Below are 21,965 nucleotides of genomic sequence, written 5' to 3' on the forward strand. Positions count from 1 at the left end.
TTGTTTGAGCCCAGGAGTTTGAGACCAGCTTGGGCAACATAGCAAGACCCCGTCTCTACAAGAAAATGTGTTTTAAAAATTAGCTAGGCATGGTGGAGCACATTTATAGTCCCAGCTACTCAGGAGGCTGAGGTGGGAGGATTGCTTGAGTCTGGGAGGCTGAGGCTGAAGTGAGCTGTGATTGTGCTATGGCACTCTAGCCTGAGTGACAGAGACAGAACCTGTCTCAAAAACAAACAAACAGACAAACAAACAAACAAACCTACTGAGATTTAGGGATTATTTATTACCACAGCAAAGCCTAGCCCAACCTGACTGATACACGCGCTGTACTTTCACCCACTTTTCCCTTCAGCTCTTTGCATGTTGGAAGCCCATGGTAAGTGTTTGTCAAGTTCTGTATTTCCTCCCAAATCTACAATCACCATGCTAGTGGTCTACTATTTTTGGCCATGGTTGGTGGTACAGAATAAGGTAAAAGAGGAAGAAGAGAAAGAAAGCCCAATCATGTCTTCTTGCTCCTTACTGAGCCATGAGGATGTTTAACACACCCTGGGAAGCGCTGTAGTGGTGTCCTGAGGAGGATGGGGCCCTCAGTTGTAGACGGATATCCCATCATTCAAGAGGGCACTCAGTCAGCCAACAAGTGCTTAGCTTGCACTCTGTGTTGGGTGCTGGGCTAGGTGTAGGCACTCAAGGACCCTCCAGGAGCCCCGAGTCTAATGGGGGAAAGTGTGGATAGGAAACCGACCATCTCAGCTCAGCGCTGTTAAGGGCATGAGCCAGCTGGCCTGAGAGTAGAGAGGTGGGAATGACTAACCCCAGTTTAGGAGGTTCAGGTGACATTTGATTCAAGTCCTTAAAGAAAACAGGCCTGACCTAGGCGAAAACCAACTTGGGAGCTGAGCAAGAAGCACCAAACATGTTGATGGGCAGAATTGTCAGCTCCAGCTCCTCAGGGGCATTAGGCAGCAGACTCCCTGGAACCGCTGTGCTCAGAAAGTGTGTGAGTGCTTGACAAGTTACTTCTTCCTGTGCTTTTTTATTGAGGGCTGTGGGTAGGGGCAGCTGAAGAAGCACATTTCCACCAGGGATTTAGAAAAGGGAAGAAACTTCATCTAACGTGATGCCAAAAGAAATGGGAACAGCCAAGGTTTGCCCCGTGGTGTTTGGAGGAAGCTCGGGTCCCCAGGAGCTAGGAAGGTGTGGGGTTAGGACTTGAGGGGTGAAGAGTATGTGAAATGAAAAGGCTGGAGTGTTGCCTTGGTTTCAGGAGGGGCTGAGGTCACATTGGAATTACCATTTTAACAGAATACTATAGCTGAGTGACAGATCACAGGGGTGAGGGGCTTGGGCCAAAAGAGGAGGCACCTCTAATTTTGGCAGACCCTGGAACACCCCTCACAGGAAACCAGTTTACTTGGAAGAAATTATGCCTTCCTCTCGTTTTGTGCACAATGAACGTGAATAAAACGTGAATAAAATGATGAGGTTACCATTTTTTAATACTATAAATGCCAATAAACATACAAAAACATGCTCAACCTTGTCAGTAATGAGGGAAATCACGGGCAGTGATTCATACTCGGATTTGTGCAGGACGTACTGCAACCTGTGTCGTGTTCTTTCCTGCTGGATTTGAACCTGGGAGGATGTAGGCTGACATTGGTGCTGCTGTCTTGCCACCAGGAGGGGACGGCTTGACTGAGAATGGAGCCACGCTAGAGAAAGAAGAGGTAAGAGATGGAGAGAGAGACCATGGCCTGACGGTGTCATTGGAGCCCCCAAATCAAGCTGTACCAGTGGCCAGTACTCCCCTGGACCTTTCAGTTATGTGAGCTAAGTTTGAGTCAGATGCAGATCACTGACAAAAGTTCTAGCCAATACAAATGCACTGATGGAGGAGCAAACGCTCATGCATCTGTCACTTACTGAGTGTTTACTCCACACTGTTCTAAGCACTTTATATGGATTGCTTGATTTAATTCTCACCAGAAGCCTATGAGGTAGGTAGGGCACTCTTATTTTCATTTTACGATCAAGGAAACTGGGGATATACACATACGGTTTAAAAACTTTGCCCAAGATCACACAGGCAAGCTTGGACCTAGATGGTCTGACCTCAGAGCCTGCCCTTTAAACCTTTTCAGAGCTTTTGGGTCAGGCCATGAAGGGTGGGTGCTTCCTCTGCAGTTGATCAAGGCTGCTTTTGCCTGCAGGTTCGTGCTTTATCATAGCCAGTGGAATCCTGGACATCGAGTCTGTGGGAAAAATCCACAAGATATTTTCAGATTCATTGTCTTTCTACATTTAGAAGATGATGATGATTTTCCATCATGCAGTACAATGATATGGGATTAATTTGGTAATTCAATGTTTGTTGTGGGAATGAATAAATTGTTCTCCATCACTAGGAGATTTTTGTCAACTCACTTTGAAGTTGGAGAAGCAAGATGCTTGCTTGTTCAATGTGGCATCCACTTCTACTTTGTAAGTTCATATAATATCTGCTGACGGTGTTTCCCCATTTGCATTCCCTGGGAAGATGTTTTTTATTGTCCCTGATGCTAGAGGAAAAAAATTAGGTCACTGCCTCATGCATCTTCCTGAAACCATCCATAACACGTGCTTCATCAGACAAAGAGAGGCAGTTTTTGAAGAAATCATAACCCATGCTAAGTGTTTTTTCTTTTTTTCTTTTTTTTTTGAGATGGAGTCTCACTCTGTTGCCTAGGCTGGAGTGCCATGGTGCAATCTCGGCTCACTGAAAGCTCTGGCTCCCGGATTTATGCCATTCTTCTGCCTCAGCCTCCCGAGTAGCTGGGACTACAGGCGCTCGCCACCATGCCCGGTTAACTTTGTGTATTTTCAGTAGAGACGGGGTTTCATCATGTTAGCCAGGATGGTCTCGATCTCCTGACCTCATGATCCACCCACCGTGGCCTCCCAAAGTGCTGGGATTACAGGCGTGAGCCACTGCGCCCAGCCTGAGCCATTCTGTCTTAGCCCAGCTTTTCTCTAAAATGGCTGTGTTCTCAAATGTTTGCAGGTAGCATTCTGAAACAATGTTGAATGTGTTCCTTACTCATGAGATGCTTAACCTGCAGCCCTCTGAAACTGTAACATCATCATGTTTTACAAAGTACTGAAGTCACACTTGGCCCCTGAAACATTGATTCTCTGCAGCTCGCCTCCTTCTTGCCATGAGGGGAACATCTCCAAGATGTCCAGGGTTCACTCTGCACATCACACATAGTGTGGGCAGACGGACTTGTGCATAGAAATCCTTCTGTAAGCTCCATCTCAAATACTGATGTCTTGTGGATGACACTGTAAAAAAGTCACTGATCTGCTTTATTTCTGCCATATGATATCAATGCAGAGTAAAGAAATTTTTGTTTTTTTGTTGGGGGAAGTTATAATCCTTTTCAAATGACTTACTTTTTAAAAAATACACAGAACATTAGTATGTGTTTTTTTCTTGACTCATAATGCACCCAATGCACCCTAAAATAATGTAGAATTTTTATCCCTTCTAAAATTAAAAAAAAAATCATGTTACATGAAAATCAACTGTTAAAGTCTCTTTGGAAGGACATGCAACATTTATTCTCAAAATATTTAACTCCAGGAGAGAGAAAACATGTACAGGCTTTGGAGTCAGACAGACTGGGGTCAAATCCAAGGGTTTTACTTAGTGGCTTTGGGGCTTTGGGCAAAACACCCCGTATCTCTGAGCCTCAGTTTCCCTTATCCATAAAATGGAAGAAAATAATATCTAAGTACAAGGGACGAAGAACAGCATAAGTATCTGAGACATAGCTGTTTTTTTCCTTTTTTTTTTTTTGAGAGGGTATCATGCTCTGTCACCCAGGCTGGAGTGCAGTGGCACGATCTTGGCTCACTGCAACCTCTGCCTCCCAGGCTTCAGCGATTCTCGTGCCTCAGCCTCCTGAGTAGCTGGGACTACAGGTGCATGCCACCATGGCCTGATAATTTTTGTATTTTTAGTAGAGATGTGATTTCGCCATGTTGGTCAGGCTGGTCTCGAAATCCTGACCTCAGGTGATCCACCTGTCTCAGCCTGCTAAAGTGCTGGGATTACAGGCATGAGCCACCATGCCTAGCTGAGATGGCTGTCTTTATTATTACCCACCCTTGTGGATTTTCTCCTGGATAAGCTTCCCATAGGAACTTAAGGATCAACTTTAGGCCTAAGGTGGGGAAGCACGTGTGAGTGCTTGAAAGGTCACCTCTTCCGGCACTTTTTTATTGGAGCAGCTGAAGAAGTACATTTCCAGCCAGTATTCAGAAAATGGGAGAAACTTGATCTAACAGGATGCCAAAAGAAATGGGAATCGCCAAGGTTCGCTCCATGGTGTCTGGAGGAAATTAGGGGCCCCAGGAGTTAGGGAGGTGTCAGGCTAGGACTTGAGCAGTGAAGGACACTGGGAGCAGTCATTTGCTTTCAGAGAGATTCCCCTTTAAGCTGTAAACTTCCCTCATTCATTTAAAACATGACTTCATTTTCATGCCACTTTGGGGACCATATTCCAAGTAGAACGTGAAGTCTGTTTGTTGGGGCCCTGACAGACCCAGAAGAGACTGAGCTTCTCTTGAAAAGCAACTTTTTTTTCTTTTTTTTTTTTTAGAGAAGTCTCACTCTTGTCCCCCAGGTTTGCGTGCAATGGCTTGATCTCGGCTCACTGCAACCTCCGCCTCCCGGGTTCAAAGGATTCTCCTGCCTCTGCCTCCCAAATAGCTGGGATTAAGGTGCCTGCCACCATGCCTGGCTAATTTTTGTATTTTTTAGTACAGACAGGGTTTCACCATGTTGGCCAGGCAGTTCTCGAACTCCTGACCTCAGGCGATCTACCCGTCTTGGCCTCCCAAAGTGCTGGGATTACAGGTGTGAGCCACCATGCCTGGCCGAAAAGCAACATTTTAAGGTAGAAACCAGAGTGCTGCTAGCTCCTGGGAGAAGGTGGAGGAGCAGAAGAGACCTGGAGGAAAGAGGGGAGAGGAGCAGGCTTGGAGAAAGGGGAGCCTTGGAGGGCAAGGGTATCCCTGAAGGTCACCCTCAGCCGAAAGGCTTCCAGTGGGTGGGCGAGGACAGGAGAGATGGGGCCCTAGGGCCAGATGAGAAAGGCCCCACACAAATGGTTAAAATATTGCTCAATTCTATTATATCATGAAAAAATGGCAGTGACCAGAGCTGCCTGGATTAGGAAAAAAGAGTGTAATTCCATCTTGGGGCTTCTGGTGAGTTGAGCTTGTGGTTCTGTGGTTTATGATGTCACCAGAACCCCTGGATGGAATTACAGACTTTTAATTTACAACTTGGTAAGTGGGGAGACTGAGGGTCCATCATGCCTGCTCAAAACGTGACAAGGACTCAAGGGTCAAGGTTGGCCTGGGAGGTCAAGTTCTGGGGGCTGCCTCCTTGAACCTTTACTGGGTAGATAGCCTTGGTAAAGGCATTTTTCTCTTCCGTCCTCAGTGTCTCTCTCCCTGTTTCCCTATCCCTCCCTCCTCATTTCCCTGAGTTGCACAGCTTGATTTTCCCATGATTTATTTTAGAAAAAGCCCAAGTTAACCAGATTCCTCTGGCCTTCATGCTCATTTAGCTCACAGTTCAAACCTTTCCATCTCAAGACCCACCCAAGAAAGGCTCACATATGATATCTCTGACTTCTGAAAGAAGAACCCTACCATGAAGCGGATGGCTCACTTCTGTCTTTTGCTCTGTTCCAAACCTCCCACTTGACCATACATGCCAAGGTTTGGAAGTGATGGAGATTGCACTTTAGCTCCTCCAGTGACCTAGTCTCCGTAGGTGAACCGTTTGTGGCCTCCCGAAACATGGCAGCATGTCCACCCCCTAGCGCCTTTGATTTTGTGGCTTCTCAGCCTCCCTTTGTTCACCAACTTTTAAACATGTTTTCTGAATATGTATCAGAAGGCCGGGGCTGAGATCTGGGGGTGTAATGGAAGGCAAGATAGATGTGATCACTGACCTCACGAAGACTCCCCCCCAATGCCTACCTGCCATGGCCATCTGGGTGTTTCAGAGATCACAGGTTCATGTGTCCAAGTCTGTATCTCCAATGCTGCTCTTCCACAAGGGACATCCATTCAGTGGATGCTACCATCCCTGCCTAGTTGCTCAACCCAGAGATTTAGGAATGTCCTGCCTGACTTCTCCCAGTCCCTCAGCCCCATCTTCCAATCCATCAATGAGTTCTGTCCATTCTACCTCCAAAATAGAACTCTTCTATTCTGGACCACTTTTCTCCATCTCAAGGGTATCATTTCACTCCACCAGCTCTTACTCACTGCAGCAGCCTCCCAGAGGCACCTCCCACTTCTTTATTTTTTCCTCCCACCCAAGGGTTCTTGAAGAGAAGTCCTCTGACCAGCAGCCTGATCACCTGGAAATTTGTTAGAAATGCAGGTTCCTGGGCCTCCCGAGACTGACTGCTCAGAAGTTCTGGAGGTAAGAAGAAGCGGTCTTGGTTTTAACAAGCACCCAAGGTGCTTGGGATGCAGCTCATATTTGAGAAATCTTCCATTCTTTTTCTTTTTTTTCTGAGACAGAGTCTCATCCTGTCACCCAGGCTGGAGTGCAGCAGTACAGTCTCGGCTCACTGCAGCCTGCGCCTCCCAGGCTCAAGCAATTCTCCTGCCTTAGCCTCCCTAGTAGCTGGGATTACAGGCGTGTGCCCCCATGCCTGGCTAATTTTCGTATTTTTAGTGGAGACAGGGTTTTGCCATGTTGGTCAGGCTGGTCTTGAACTCCTGACCTCAGGTGATTCACTCGCCTCAGCCTCCCGAAGTGTTGGGATTATAGACATGAGCCAGCGCACCCGGCCCCATTTATTTTTGACACAGGCAAGGTACTCAGCACCTTTTACACATTCTCTTATTTATCTCCATTTTGAAGTGGAGGAAACTGAAATCTGATCTTACAGGATACATTAGATTGTATAACTTTCAAGCTGAAAACCCTTCAGGAACTTCCCACTGCGCTTAGAATAAAACTCTTACGCAGCCTACATGATCCTGCACCATCTAGCTCTGGCCTCTCTCCCCGGCTTCCTCTGGAGAGATGCTTTTCCTTGGGCTCATCTGCCTCCACGCCTTTTCACCTTTCAGTTCCATGAGTTCACAATTCACCTTCCAGCCTTAGGGCCTTTGTGGACACTGTTCCCTCTGCCTGCAACACTCACTCTCCCTTTATTTTACATGGATAATGCCTTTACCTCATCATTCAGATTTATCCAAAATGTCACCTTCTGGATGATATTATAATATATTGCAAATTATATAGTCTGTTGGATATTCATCGTGCACATTAGCATTTTAAAGCCCCTGATAAGTCCTGCAGTAAAGAAGCCTGCTTAGTTTTGTCTCATTTGGCGTTTTCCAGCTCTTTTTGACCAGGCACTAGTTTTACCTAACACCTATGACTGCCTTTTGATTCAGGAGTGCTGAGTCTCAGTTCTCTCACCTCCGCTGAGAACATGAGGTCATAGTCACCTCTTTTTCTTCTTGGCACTTGCAGGTTTCTATACGGTGACTTCAGAGTCCGTGTTTCCCTGTATTTGACAACTCTAAAGTAAACCTGGAGCCTTACAGCCGACTTTCATATTGGTACAGATTTTCTGTGACTAGATTCCTTTACTCTGCCAGCAAATGTTTTTCAGGTACCAAGGTACAAAGTGTTCTGGGAGGCACATTTGGAGGCAAAGAGGTGAATGAGGGATGGACACTTCCTTAAAAAGCCCGCGGGTTTATGTGGGAAAAGTACATGCAAACAAATCACTAAAGAGGTAGAACGGTCAGGCATGGTGGCTCATGCCTGTAATCCCAGAACTTGAGGAAGCTGAAGTGGGAGGATTGCTTAAGCCCAGAAGTTTGACACCAGCCTCAAACAGGGTAACGAGGTGAGCCCCTGTCTTTATTTAAGAAGAAAAAAAGATAGAATGAATAGCAATAAACAGATGCTCCATGTCAGCCCCAGGATGGGCAAAGTACATGCTGTCTAAGGCACACACAAATTCCATGCATTATACCTAATGCTCACTGCAGCTCTGCTGTAGAGGGGCTGTTTTCCCTTTGTACAGATACAGAAACTGAGAGTCAGAGAGATTTGTCTTTTGTTCTGTATCACACGGTTAGTGAGTGATGTTAGTGAGTTCAAAAGTTTGAACCATGTCTGGTTCAAACTTTTCTGACTCTGAAGCCCAGGGTCTTTCCAAATACCCGTGCTGCTGCTGTTTCCTGAACAGGTTTCTCAAGACCTAAATCCAGATAGTCTCTGAGACTGTCAAATATTAGAGTGGGCTCTAGTATTTAAATAAGTACTATCTCAGGAAAGCTGGGCTGTGATTCTTGTCACTGATGGGAATTGAGAAGAAGACTTTAACCTTAAAAAAGTTATTTTTTTCCTGTTCTTTTAGGTTATCTTTATTTTTTTTTTTTAACTTTTATTTTAAGTTCAGGGGTACATGTGCAGACTTGCTACATAGGTAAACTTGTTTCATGGGGGTTTGTTGTACAGATTATTTCATCATCCAGGTATTAAGCCCAGTACCCATTAGTTATTTTTCCTGATCCTCTGCTTCCTCCCATCCTCCACTCTCTGATAGGCCCCAGTGTGTGTTGTTCCCCTCTATGTTTCCATGCGTTCTCATCATTTAGCTTTCACTTATAAGTGAGAACATGCAGTGTTTGGTTTTCTGTTCTTGCATTAGTTTGCTGAGGATAATGACCTCCAGCTCCATCCATGTCCCTGCAAAGGACATGATCTTGTTCTTTTTCATGGCTGCATAGTATTCCATGGTATATATGTACCACATTTTCTTTATCTAGGCTATCATTGATGGGCATTTAGGTTGATTCCATGTCTTTGCTATTGTGAATAATGCTGCAACGACCATACGCATGAATGTGTCTTTATAACAGAATGATTTATATTCCTTTGGGCATATACCCAGTAATGGGATCACTGGGTTGAATGGTATTTCTGTCTTTAGGTCTTTGAGGAATTGCCACACTGTCTTCCACAATGGTTGAACTCATTTACACTCCCACCGACAGCGTATAAGTGTTCCTTTTTCTCCACAACATTGCCAGCATGTTACTTTTTGACGAAAAAAAGGTTATTTCTAATTGACTGAGCAATTCATAAATACATTCTTTTTATTAAAAATAAAAACATTTTAGATAAGCAAAAGTACTCTGCTATCCTGGTCTCCTCTTCTCTGGGACAAAGGTAAACCATATAATCAATTTGGTGTGTGTTTCTCCAGACCGTTCTCTATATATTACTTAGCACAAATGTAGGCAATATGGGAAATATCACAGAAAGATTTACATTGTGATATTTCCCATATTGCCTACGTTTGTGCTAAGTAATATATAGAGAACGGTCTGGAGAAACACACACACAAAGATTTACATTGAGGCCGGGCGCGGTGGCTCACGCCTGTAATCCCAGCACTTTGGGAGGCCGAGGCGGGCGGATCACGAGGTCAGGAGATCGAGACCATCCTGGCTAACACGGTGAAACCCTGTCTCTACTAAAAATAAAAAAAAAAAAATTAGCCGGGTGTGGTGGCAGGCGCCTATAGTCCCAGCTACTCGGGAGGCTGAGGCAGGAGAGTGGCATGAACCCAGGAGGTGGAGCTTGAAGTGAGTCAAGATAGCGCCACTGCAGTCTGGCCTGGGCAAAAGAGCGAGACTCCGTCTCAAAAAAAAAAAAAAAAAAAAAAAAAAACAAAGAAAGATTTACATCGTAATTTTTCTTCTTTTGCTCAACAGTGTATTTTGGAGCTCTTTCTATGCTAGCATGTATAGCTACATAATTTTTTGTTCTCAACTTTTTATTTTGAAACAACTTCTTATTTTGAAACAGAAAAGTTGCAAGAATAAGAATGGTTAGAAGAATTTTCAAATACCCTTTCTTCAAATGTAATATTTTGCCCTATTTGCTATACGTATGAATGTGTATATATCTGTGTGTATGTATGCATATATGTATATTTGCATATATGTATTTTAATATGCGTGTGTGTATAATATATTTTATATATCCATCACATATAAATATAAAATTTAATTTTCTTTTACAAATTATTTGAGAATAAGTGGCATACGCTATGTTCCTTTCCTAAATATTTCACTGCATAATTCCTAAGACTAAGGATGTTCTTTTTTTTTTTTTTTTTTTTTGAGACTGTTTTGTTCTCTGTCACTCAGGCTGAAATTTAGTGGCATGCGCATGGCCCACTGTAGCCTGAACTTCCCAGGCCCAAGTGATCTTCCTGCCTCAACCTCCTGAGTAGCTTGGACCACAGGCATGTGACACCACACCTAGCTAATTTTTAAATTTTTAGTAGAGATAAGATCTCACCATGTTGCCCAGGCCGGTCTTGAATTCCTGGGCTCAAGCCATCCACCCACCTTGGCCTCCCAGTGTTGGGATTACAGATGTGAGCCATCACATCTGGCAGGATATTCTCTTAAAAAGCCTTAACAGTTGTCAACTACTCTAAATTCAATATTGATATGCTACTTTTATTTCATTTACAATCTAAATTTTATTTTTGTCAGTTAATCAAATGAGGTCCTTTATAGTATTCGTATTCCCCCCTCTAATCTAAGATGCCATCAAGGATAAGATATTGCACTTAGTTGTCATGTCTCTTTGGTTGTCTATTAATATGGAACATTTTTAGTCTTTGTATTTTATGATACTGACACTTTTGAATATAGTCACTTTTAATAAAATTGGCACTTTCTTATTAGGGGTTTTGTGATGGTCTCTCATGATTAGATTGATGATGAGCTTCAAGGTAGGCACTTTCAGCTGGAATATTATATAGGCGATGAGTTCTTCTCAAGGTACCACATCTGCACACTCACTCACAATGTCTGTCTGACCCTCGTTGGTGATGCTAACTTTGATCATCTGCTTGAAGTGTTGTCTGATTTGTTTACCATATAGTCACTGTTTTTTTCTTTTTACAACCACAACCAATATATAGTCTGTTGGAGGATACTGAAGGTCATGCTAATAGCCTGCTCCTCATCACCATTTCTCCCCAGACTTAGCATCCGTTGATGATTCTTGCCAGATCCAAACTTTACTGTGATGGTTGCAAAATGATGATTTTCTAGCTGTAACATTTCTTCCATGTGTACCAGTGGGCTTGGCATTCTGCTGTAAGGTAGAGTTCTCCCTTCTCTCTTACGTATTTGTTTACCCATTTATTATGGACTCAGGGGTTCTGATTTTTCAGTGGTCTGTAATGTTACTATCCTTAATTATTGTGGTGCTCAAATTGTCTGATTTTTGGCCAGTGGGCCCCCGCTTCCCATGTCCTTAGGGGATGTCTTCATCATTTTTTTTTTTTTTTGGAGAACCTCTTTCCTTTCTGGCATTAAAAAAATGTTCCAGGCCCATCTTGTATCTGCCCTGCCTTCACTCTGGAATCAGCTATTTCTCTGAGGAGCCCTGCTATTTCCTTCTTTTCATAGGAAATATTGTCATACACCAGGATCTGCATGCTAGCACACTCATTGCTACTGGGTCTCATTGCTTTTACCTACTACATTCTATTTAATGACTTCCTGGCATTTCATAGAATAGCTGCTGTACAACTGTTTATTTATCCATTGCTCTATTAATGGATGCTTAAGTTGTTTCCAATTTGTCCCTATTTCAAGCAACTCTCAGTGAACATTTGGTTATACACTCTGTGTATTTATGCCAGGAGTATCTATGTCTCCAAAGATAGCTGATGAGAAGTGGAATTTCTTGATCATAAGATGTATATGTTTAAAATTTTACTTGATAGTGTCAATTTCTTCTCCACAGTGGCCCCACCAATTTAGATCACAGCAAACAGGACATGAGAGTCCTCATGTTTCCAGACACTTTCTGATGCTGAGTATTACAAATATTTTGTTTTTACACAACCCCAGGGGTGAAAAATGTGGGCTGATTGGCCTCATGTTCATTTTCCACATTGTAAGAGAGGGTGAGGATCTCTTCCTGTGTTTATTGGCCCTTCGTCTTCTTGCTGGTGGGAGGAGAGGAAGCTTTGTGAGGGTTGGAACGGTAGAGCCAGACCTCACTAGATGAGTAGGCTTTTAGGAAGTAGGCAAGGAGGGAGCCTATTTCAGATGTAGGAAACGACAGAGCCAACCACCAGGCAGTGAAGGCCAAGTAGCTGTAGATTTTGGATCCCCTACTTTCCTGGGGTGGGGCCTGCTATTTTGTCCTGGTGCCATTGCTTTCACGGTCTTCTCCATGACAAGATTTGCAAGAGGCCTCCAGGAATGGGAGAACTACTGCCTGGTCCTCCATGTAAAGTAATATAAAAATTCACACACATCTTCCTTGTCTGAGTGAGATTAAATTGTGGGCTGAGATAGTCAAATGTTTTTCTTAAGGCAGTGAAAGAAACTGTGTTCACCAAAAATTGGATCAAGTGAGGGTGCAGCCAATGAAGGAAAGAGTACAGAATAAATGACCTGTGGTGGGACATGGACTGATGGGGTCAATGACATGAAACAGACAAAACCTCACCCACAAGTAACAGATGGAAACCCAACACAATATGGGCTGTAGCGATCAGGACCATATGAGAGGCTAGCTCTTCATTTTGGCTAAATGGTCAGAGGCTTGGAGGAAAATCAAGGTGGCATGGCAGAAAGGACAATGGAGGTGGCTCCAGGGTCTTGATGAGGTTTTGCCAAGAGACAGGTGCAGACAATTTACTAAGCTATAGGCAAGGCTTTCTTTCATAGCAAAAATACCTTTGTGGGAAGAAAGAGCAAGAAGAAGGGGATTAATTTAGAGCATGAGGGATTTAGGTGAGAGATTTGAACTGACTGAGGTAATCCAAACCAGTGATTTGTTAGGGAGTCTGTGGAATGTCCTTCTCTTCTTTGATAAAGGTGTAGGTTCTTTTCTGCTGGAATGAACTGGAGGAGTCCTGTATAAAAGACCCTCCAGGCTTGGATTCTCTGCCAAGGCAGGGCCTCCGTGGGTCGACTGCAGATGTAGCTGTTCTTGGCAGACCTGACTTGCCGCTCACAAATTCACGTGCTTTCTCTGTCAAAGAAGGTTGGGGAGCCTCACCAGCAGGACTCGAACCTCTCACAGGATTAATGGCCTTTGGGGCTGCAGGCATATCTGGGAAAATGGTAAAGTTGTTTTTTTTTTTCTTTCTTTCTGATTGTTGTCTCAACCTAATTTTCATACCAATACCATAGTGAACAATGATTATATATCATTATCCTAATTTTCCTCTTTTTTTATACTTTTTTTAAAATTCAGAGTCTTGCTCTGTCACCCAGGTTGGAGTGCAATAGTGCCATCTTGGCTCACTGCAACCTCCGCCTCCTGAGTTCAAGTGATTCTTGTGCCTCAGCCTTTTGAGTAGCTGGGATTACAGGTGCACCCCACCACACCTGGCTAATTTTTGTATTTCTAGTAGAGACAGGGTTTCACCATGTTGGCCAGGTTGGTCTCGAACTCCTGACCTCAAGTGATTCACCCGCCTCATCCTCTCAATGTGCTGGGATTACAGGCATAAGCCACCGTGCCTGGCCCTTTTTTTTAACCTTTCAATATGAGAACATTTAAATTTGCAAAGTTGAAAGTCTGATACAATGACTACTGTGTCACCCACCACCTAGATTCAACATTTTTCTTTTATATCTTTTATCTCAATATACACTTGTGTATGTGTGCGTGTTGCATATACAAGTATGTATATCTAACTAAATATCTATGTTTTTTCCTTTTGCAACTTGCAAACATTATGATATACTTTACCCCTTCAGGAGACAGAAATCATACCTGTTATTTGAATGGAAAGAATTTACTATAATGATTTGTTAATTAGGTATAAAGTTATTAACTACATGACTGAAATGGAAAAAGAGAATGCCTTAGATTCCTTAGAATTACGGAGGAAGCAATTTTTATGAAGTAGCTACCATCCCTAAGGCTGAGGAGGGACCCTATGTTGTTGAAAGTCTGATCCCTGAGACAGAGCAGCTGTTAGTCTGGTGCTGGTCTCTGATCTGTGGGGCTGGGCCCCAGACCTCTTGAGAAAGAGGCTTAATTCAGTGGCTGCTACAGGAATGAAGTGCCTCTGCCAGGGTGAAGCATTGTCAGGTGACAGAACACAAACAAACAGGAAGTAGGAAGAAGCAAACCCTTTTCTCCCTTCTAGCCTTCCAGCCTCTCCCTAGCTCCCGCTTTTGGCAGAGCCTATCACATGGTTTGCAGAGTCCTTGACAAAAAAATAAATGAACTTACTTAATCTAATCAAGACTTAACCTCTAGGTTACAGGGAATACTGAGGATAGAGGAACAGATAAAGCAACACCATGAAGAAACACTCAGATACTCAGACCGTAGGACTTTGGACAACTCGACTGGCCCAGCCTTTCATCATCAGTATTTAAAAGAAGGGGAGGGAGGTCACAAGGTCAAGTATAGAAAGACAAGCTTGGAGCAGAAAGATAATATTTTAATAACTGTCATGAACCATAAATACTTCGGTATGTGTCTCCTAAATTAAGAATATACTCCTACATATAGACAATAATAGTCTCATGCCTAAGAAACAGTGATTTCCTAATATCAAATACCCAGTCCATGTTGCAGTATCTCTAATTATCCTCCAAGTGTTTTGTTATGGCTGAGATTTTAGTGTTTCAGGATGAGAAACCACTCATGTTTCCTGCATTGCATTTACCTGACATACCTCTTCAGTCTCTTTTGTTTTAGAACAGTCTTCTACTCCCTCTCCTTCTTTTAAATACTGATGATGAAAGGCTGGGCCAGTCGAGTTGTCCAAAGTCCTATGGTCTGAGTATCTGAGTGTTTCTTCATGGTGTTGCTTTATCTGTTCCTCTATCCTCAGTATTATTCCCTGTAACCTAGAGGTTAAGTCTTGATTAGATTAAATAAGTTCATTTATTCTTTTGTCAAGAATTCTTCATAGGTGGTGGTACACACTTCATTGCAATGTATACATTAGCATATGAATTATATTATCATATTTGAATATATTTATTAACTTCAGATATACTTTTGTACCCCTGGGAACTAAAGCCAAACAATTCTCATGGAAAAGAGAGTGAAGAACATCAGTTTTCACTGTAACAGGTGTTGCCAGTTAGTTCTGGTAGAACTTGCCCTGGTCCCCAGGCACTGAGCCCTGCCCTGCTGTCCTCATGCATCATCTGGAGATGTTCTGTACTACGTACGGGAACCTCTGCTCATGTAGACTGTGTTTTGTCCCCCTGAGTATCCTGTTTTACAATCCTCCAGGTCTCCCACTTGCTCTGCAACCTATACGTGGCTTGGCTCTCCACTGCCTTGCCCCTGAGTGTTTTGCTGCAGAGCCAGTGTGATGAGAATGGTCTGTTTGTAAAGGGGAAGTTTTCTCTTCTTTTCTTGTCCCTCGTTGTCATTTTTGTGATTTCTTTCTGGAGCTGCCTTGTAAAACCTTGCCCTGTGTCATATTTTCAACCCATCTATAATCATACCTTTCTCACCTGAGACTCTGGTCTGTCTCAGCATCACTGATGTGTTCTCTGCTTTGCTGTTCAACACCTTGGATCTTGGCCATCCTGACTTCCCTTTGGGATCGCTGAGCAAAGCCCTCGTTGATGACATTGGATCCTCCTTCTGGGTTTTATTTTCATCATCAAATCCATTTCACCTTCTCATGGGCATGAATAGAAGGGTCAGGCAAGCTCAGCTCTGAGCCCAAGTAGCAGATGAGTTGTCAGTTTAGTTTCTTACCTTAGATGTCTACAGGGGTCCAACAGGTTTAGGGAAGTTGAGGAAGACCAGATGATGTGGTTTGGCTGTGTCCCCACCCAAATCTAACACTGAATTGTAATAATCTCCATATGTCAAGGGTGGGGCCAGGTGGAGATAATTGAATCATGGGGGCAGTTTTCCCCATACTGTTCTCATGATAGTGAATAAGTCTCACGAGATCTGATGGTTTTATAAAGGGGAGTTCTCCTGCACACACTCTCTTGCCTGCTGCCATGTGAGACATGCCTTTGCTTCTCCTTTGCCTTCCACCATGATTGTGAGACCTCCCCATCCATGTGGAACCATAAGTCCGTTAAACTTCTTTCCTTTATAAGTTACCGGTATGTCTTTTTTTTTTTTTTGAGACAGGGTCTCACTCTGTTGCCCAGACTGGAGTGCAATGGTGTGATCTCGGCTCACTGCAATCTCTGCCTCCCAGGTTCAAGTGATTCTCCTGCCTCAACCTCCCAAGTAGCTGGGATTACAGGTGTGTGGGACCACTCCCAGCTAATTTTTGTATTTTTAGGAGAGACAGGATTTCACCATGTTGGCCAGGCTGGTCTCAAACTCCTGACCTTAAGTGATCCACCCTTGGCCTCCCAAAATGCTGGGATTACAGGTGTGAGCCACTGTGCCTGGCTTGGTATGTCTTTATTAGCAGCGTGAGAACAGACTAATATAAGACTAATGCATCAGGTATATGAAAATCAGCAGCTCAAGTTCAAGAAGAAATAGCAACTGACCCCCAGTTTCTGTGTGATGGGGAGCCCATGAAAAAAAAATACTACAAATTCTTTGCAGCTCCTCCTATCAAGAGGTGATGTCTGTTTCCCCAAGACTTTGAACTGGACCGATCTTTTATCTTCCTTTATCCAATAGAACATTAATGAAAGAAAGGTAGGCAGAGGCTCAAAAAGTACCTGCCCATTGGGGCTTTCTCCTCTCCTGATGATGGAAGAGCCCACGTGAAGGAGCTGAGCTGGCTGCTGGACAGGCCACATGGAGGAGAATTGAGGCATTCCACCAACAGCCTGTCAGCCTCTGGCTGCAGCGAGTAGTATGAGTGAGCCTCGGCAAAACTGGCTGAAGAAATGCTCAGCAGAACCCAGCCCAAATTGCTGACACCCAGAATTGCAGCTAATATATTATCATTGTTTTAAGCCACTAAGATTTGGGGTGGTTTCTTACACAGCAGAGGCTCGCTGGTACATGCTCCAACTGAAGCAGGCAGCTCCCACCCAGTGCCAGCCTAGAGATGCCATGCTGGAATATGGCCCCGTGTCACCATGTCTTCCAGTTCTTTTCAAGACAAGAGACAATTCAAGATAATTTTTATGTGATGCATTCTAACTTTAAATGATACTACTAATTAAAAATTTTAAAAACATTCTAGAGGTCCAAAGAAACAACTGGGGGCTGGATTCCATCTCCCTCAGACCATCCCTCTTCTTGCTACTGTGTCCACTGTTTGCCCCGATTATTCTCCCTGATTCAGAAAAGTGGACTTTGGGAGATGGGGTGGGGGACACATGAGCCAGCAGCAGCCTCTAGAACTGCCAGCAGAGGGCTGGACGAGGGCCCAAGGCTTCATCGGCTGTGGAGCACTGAGTCACTGATGGACATGGTGACACGATGGGAATGCTTCTAAAAACCTCTTTCAGGAGGGATTTTTTTCTTTTCAGACAAAATACCACCTCCTCTCAGCTTCTCCCCAACATAGCTCATTCCTCTACAGGGCAAATCATAAATACTGTACTCCCCTCATATCTGTCTCCCTCATTAGATTTGGGGGAGCTCCCGGAGGGCCTCATGGGGAACTTGTTTACTTTTCCATCCTGATGTCCTGACCAGTGACCCGGCAGATGCCTGGAATGTTCTTTTGCTCCCCTTCTCCTTGTCCTCTCTGACAGTTCTCGACATAAGGCAGGCTGTGTGTCACAGTCCCGGTCACCTTTCTTTGGAACCCTACATCAGAGTGAGTTACTGGGCACAAATGTTCATCTAGCTAAGGAATTCAAGAAAATGGAATTTTCTCACGTTTTTTGTCAACTTAAGGAAAATCAGCTAAAGAACCAAAAAAAAAAAAAAAAAAAAATTCCAAAACCAAACGCAAAGGTCCCCCACATGTTCAGTGTGTCAGAGGCAAGCTCTAAAGAGGGGGTGTCAAGCCAGCTCTCTGGCCTAGGGACAGCAACACTTGCCTCTGCAGAGCCTCTGAGCTGTGACAGGCACAGGGCAGCATGACATAGGCCTCTGGAGCCAGATGATTTACCTCGAGCTGGGAGTGCGAGGTTTTATTGGGGCTTTGCAACCCGGGCCAGCCCGCACATCTGGATGATTATGGAAGAATAATCCGTAAACTCGTGTCTTGTCTCCATAACACTCTGTACTCCCATTGAGGCAACGAGTGCCGACATGCTTTTTCCATTTTCATTCACATCTTTGATCCCTCACAGTCTAAGACTTGGCATGGATGGGCAGGCCAGGAAAACGTTGAGCAAAGGCTGTCAGGCACCCTCAGGCAGGCCTGAAGAGGAACAAATGTGCCCGGCGGGGCTGCTTCTTGGCTCTGCCTGGAAGTTCCTCCCAACAATGGCTCTCTGTCCCCAGTGGGTGGACAGATGGCCATGTCTTGGCAGGGGCTGGGCCTGGAGCTGGGTGGAAGGTGCATGGTTTTCCTCTCTCCACTAGGGGGTGGGGAAGTTTGGATGTTGGCACGAGGCTGCCTCCCTGCATTAGAACTCAGCCGGCAAGGAAAGCAGGCGGTTCAAAGACTGGGTCAGTCTCAGGGACTGGATGGGGATGGAGCTTTCAGAGGAGTGGCCCATTGGAGGCAGTCTGGATGGGCATTTGGGTCTGGCCCAGTTTGGTCCAAGGCGGGCCAGGGAAGGCAGCTACTCTAGCCAGGACCCCTAGCAGTCCTGACCTCTAGACCCATCTGCAGGCCATCTTCCCTCAGTGACAGCTCTGTTCCTTGTCATAGGCCAGCCAGAAAAAGTGGCTGGGCACTGGTTGGAGGCCAGAGGGATGGACTTCCTCTTGTACCACACCGCAACATGGGGCTTGAGGCTTTCTTTCCCGCGGCAGGCAGGGGAGGGAGGCACCAGGAAGTAGGCTGCACTCTGTGCTATTCCCCAGCCTCCTTGCTGCCTGAATGTCCTGCATTAGGAATGTTATTTCTTTGAGTCAAAGTGTGCATGCTGCCCTGGAATCTCCTTTAAAAATACTGAGAGAAGAAAAACATTACGAAAGCGCTGTCATAGTTGCCTTCGTGGATTCATTGATCACACCCCCTGTTCCCCCTGGGCCTTTTGCTTGAATTGGAGGCCAGAGAGAAAGGCTCAAGAAATGCCAAGCACAAGAACTGTTTGGAGGTCTGGGACCAGTGGCGAAGGGGACAGTTGAAGCCTCTTGGCAGTTTTCTGTGGAGGGAAAATGTGGAGTAGAAAGAGTATTTCTAGAATGAAAGAGGGAGCTGAAGAGGGAGGGGACAGGGACATTGAAAAAAGATCCTATAATTTAATCTCTTGCTGTTTCTCCACCTGAGCTCCTTGAATTCTGAGCCGAATTGTTAGTCTGTCACTCTTCCCAACTTCCTTGTCATTTACTGAGGGATTGAGAGAAGGATGCAAACTTAAGTTAATCTTAACTCTCTGAGTCTTGATTTTCCTGCTGGGGAAATGGAGAGAACCATTAAATGAGGTTATGAAGGGAAGGAAGCAAGCATGGAGTCTGTAAGGAACTTCTGGTTTCTCAACACCATAAAAGAAAATCTTCCTTTACCCGTATGTGGAATAGTACTAAAAATAAGAATGCTGCAATTGCTGGCAGGTTGCAGTAGGGGCTCTGGTGAGAATAGAAGGACAGGAGGATGCTGGCTGCAGCCTGCAAATCGTCAGCCAGTTGTGCCAGATGTTGTCATCAGTGGAGAGTGGGGAAGAGGGGCCAGGTTGGCTTCTGAGCTTTTCAGGTGAGTGGCCCCTTTTTATTTTGTTTGAGACAGAGTCTCGCTCTGTTTCCAGGCTGGAGTGCAGTGGCATGATCTCGGCTCACTGCAATCTCCGCCTCCTGGGTTCAAGTGATTCTCCTGTCTCAGCCTCCAGAGTAGCTGGGACTACAGGCATGCAGCACCATGCCCAGCTAATTTTTGTGTTTTTGGTAGAGACGGGGTTTCATCATGTTGGCCAGGATGGTCTTGATCTCTTGCCCTCGTGATCCGCCTGCCTTGGCCTCCCAAAGTGCTGGGATTACAGGCGTGTGCCACCATGCTCAGCCGGCTCCAACTTTTTTATTTAGAGGCTGGGTGGGACCCATGAATGCCCAGGCTATAAGCACACAAGAAATTTTTTGAAAAGCTAAAATAGTCAAGCTATATACAAATACCACTTTTGATGATTTAAGCTCAAACAAATAATTTGAGGAAGCCACAATCTACGAAAAGTATAAAAAGCAAACCACATAGAAATTCAAAATGTTCCTCCATGGGACAAACAGGATGTTTGCTTTCCTATGTGCAGTTAGGCCTTACCATTCTGTGGGCTGGATGCTCTTCCCAGCTCCAACTTTATGAAGTGAAAGAAGGGCCAAAACACCTATGGATCTATTCCTACATTATTTAGGACACCTTATAGCAAACAAGGAAAACAACAGGACAACCTGCATAAATAAGATGTCAGGGCGAAGAAGTACAAGGGTAAGAAAATAAGAAAAAGCCAGAGGTAGAGTTGTGCACAGATATTTGAGCCTTCAAGTCCTGCCCAGCATATAAAGGTAAACTACAAGTTTGGTTGTGAGCTTACTGGTGGCCAAAGCAAAGAGGGAAATATGATCTACAAAAGGACTCATGCTGTCCATCAACTTAACACAAGCCAGCTCACTTAGGAGAAGCACAATTCCTACTGGAACCAAGGCTGGAGAGATTTCTATGCCAGGTTTTCCTGGAGGAAACCGTATGTGATGAAGTCAAGTACTTCCTCACATAGCTCTACAATACATGGGGCAATGAATTTCATATGCCTTACAAAAATAAATCTCTCAATGAAAGCAGGTCCTTCCAATAAAACAACTGTACAAGGACCCCAGACACTCTGGCCCAAGCATTCAGCTTTTTCATGATTGGATTTTACCCAAAGGTAAAATTTAGACAGTGTGGAACAGTAACTCGCAAGGGAGTCCTGTGGGATAAGAATATGTGCGATGTGAAGAAAAGACCAAACAAAGGTAGGCAGGATTTTTCAAAAACTGCAAAGCTTCTTAGAATCCGTCATGTGTGAATGCATTCATGTTTCTGTGATTTGCTGCCTTTCCAAAGCCTACATGACTGAACAATCCTGTGTGTGTCTGTAGCGTCTTGGGAGCCCAGTGGAGATGGGGGACTAAAAGCAAGGAAAGGACCCACAAATCCAAAGCTAGAGCCACACAATCTGGTTCCCTAACAACATCCTTACCTCAAGCTTGTCTTTGAAAGGAATGCTGGTGAGTGTCACCTTAGAGAGTACTCAACTGATGCAATGGTTTCTGTATGGGTTATAACTTTCCTAGGACATACAAATGAATAAGATAGATAAATTTAGAACTACTTTAAGAATAAGTATTCAATGAGGCCCCACCTAAAGTGGTTTTGCATATGTTCAGTGGCAAACCTGCCTACCACACTTGGGAAACCGCCTTCTAGATGGAGGTGTGGACTTTACCTGTCCGTCTCCAAAGCCTCTGTGGATTTAGGGTCTCATCTCTGAGACGTGATGAGGATTAGGCAGAGGAGAAGTCAGTGACTGTGTTCTATGGCCCAGGCCCTGGATTACCATGGTTCTGAGCATGGCATGACCATGTTATGGATCAGTTAAGGGCTAATCCATCCACTCGGGCCTTCCGTGGAGTACCTAATGGAAGAAGTTCAGGGAAAGAACCTGATGTTGCTCGACCTGGCTAGATACGAGACAGGAAAAAAAGAACATTATTCCCAATGTCTTAAACTTCCCAGTGGGTCCACTTCTTTTTTTCTTCTCTGTTTACATTTACTTTTTGTCTTCTTGAGGGGTGATTTCCAGATGGGATCTTTCAGGTTGCATGGGAATGAATCAGGTTCATAGCCTATCATGTCTCC

General features: G+C 44.5%; 1 long non-coding RNA gene across 2 annotated transcripts in view; it reads left to right on the plus strand.

The window, feature by feature from the left end:
* The first annotated feature begins 5,293 nt into the window (after positions 1-5,293).
* LOC129059627 (uncharacterized) overlaps positions 5,294-21,965 on the plus strand; it is a 54,757-nt gene continuing 38,085 nt past the window's right edge. The window contains exons 1-2 of one of the 2 annotated variants that reach the window (XR_008525641.2): positions 5,294-5,407; positions 6,392-6,496. This is a non-coding gene — a long non-coding RNA (uncharacterized LOC129059627). The remainder of the gene's footprint in view (positions 5,408-6,391; positions 6,497-21,965) is intronic. The other variant, XR_008525640.2, reaches the window with a different exon arrangement.

The sequence above is a fragment of the Pongo abelii genome, chromosome 4, assembly GCF_028885655.2.
Source record: "Pongo abelii isolate AG06213 chromosome 4, NHGRI_mPonAbe1-v2.0_pri, whole genome shotgun sequence".
Taxonomy (NCBI): Eukaryota; Metazoa; Chordata; class Mammalia; order Primates; family Hominidae; genus Pongo; species Pongo abelii.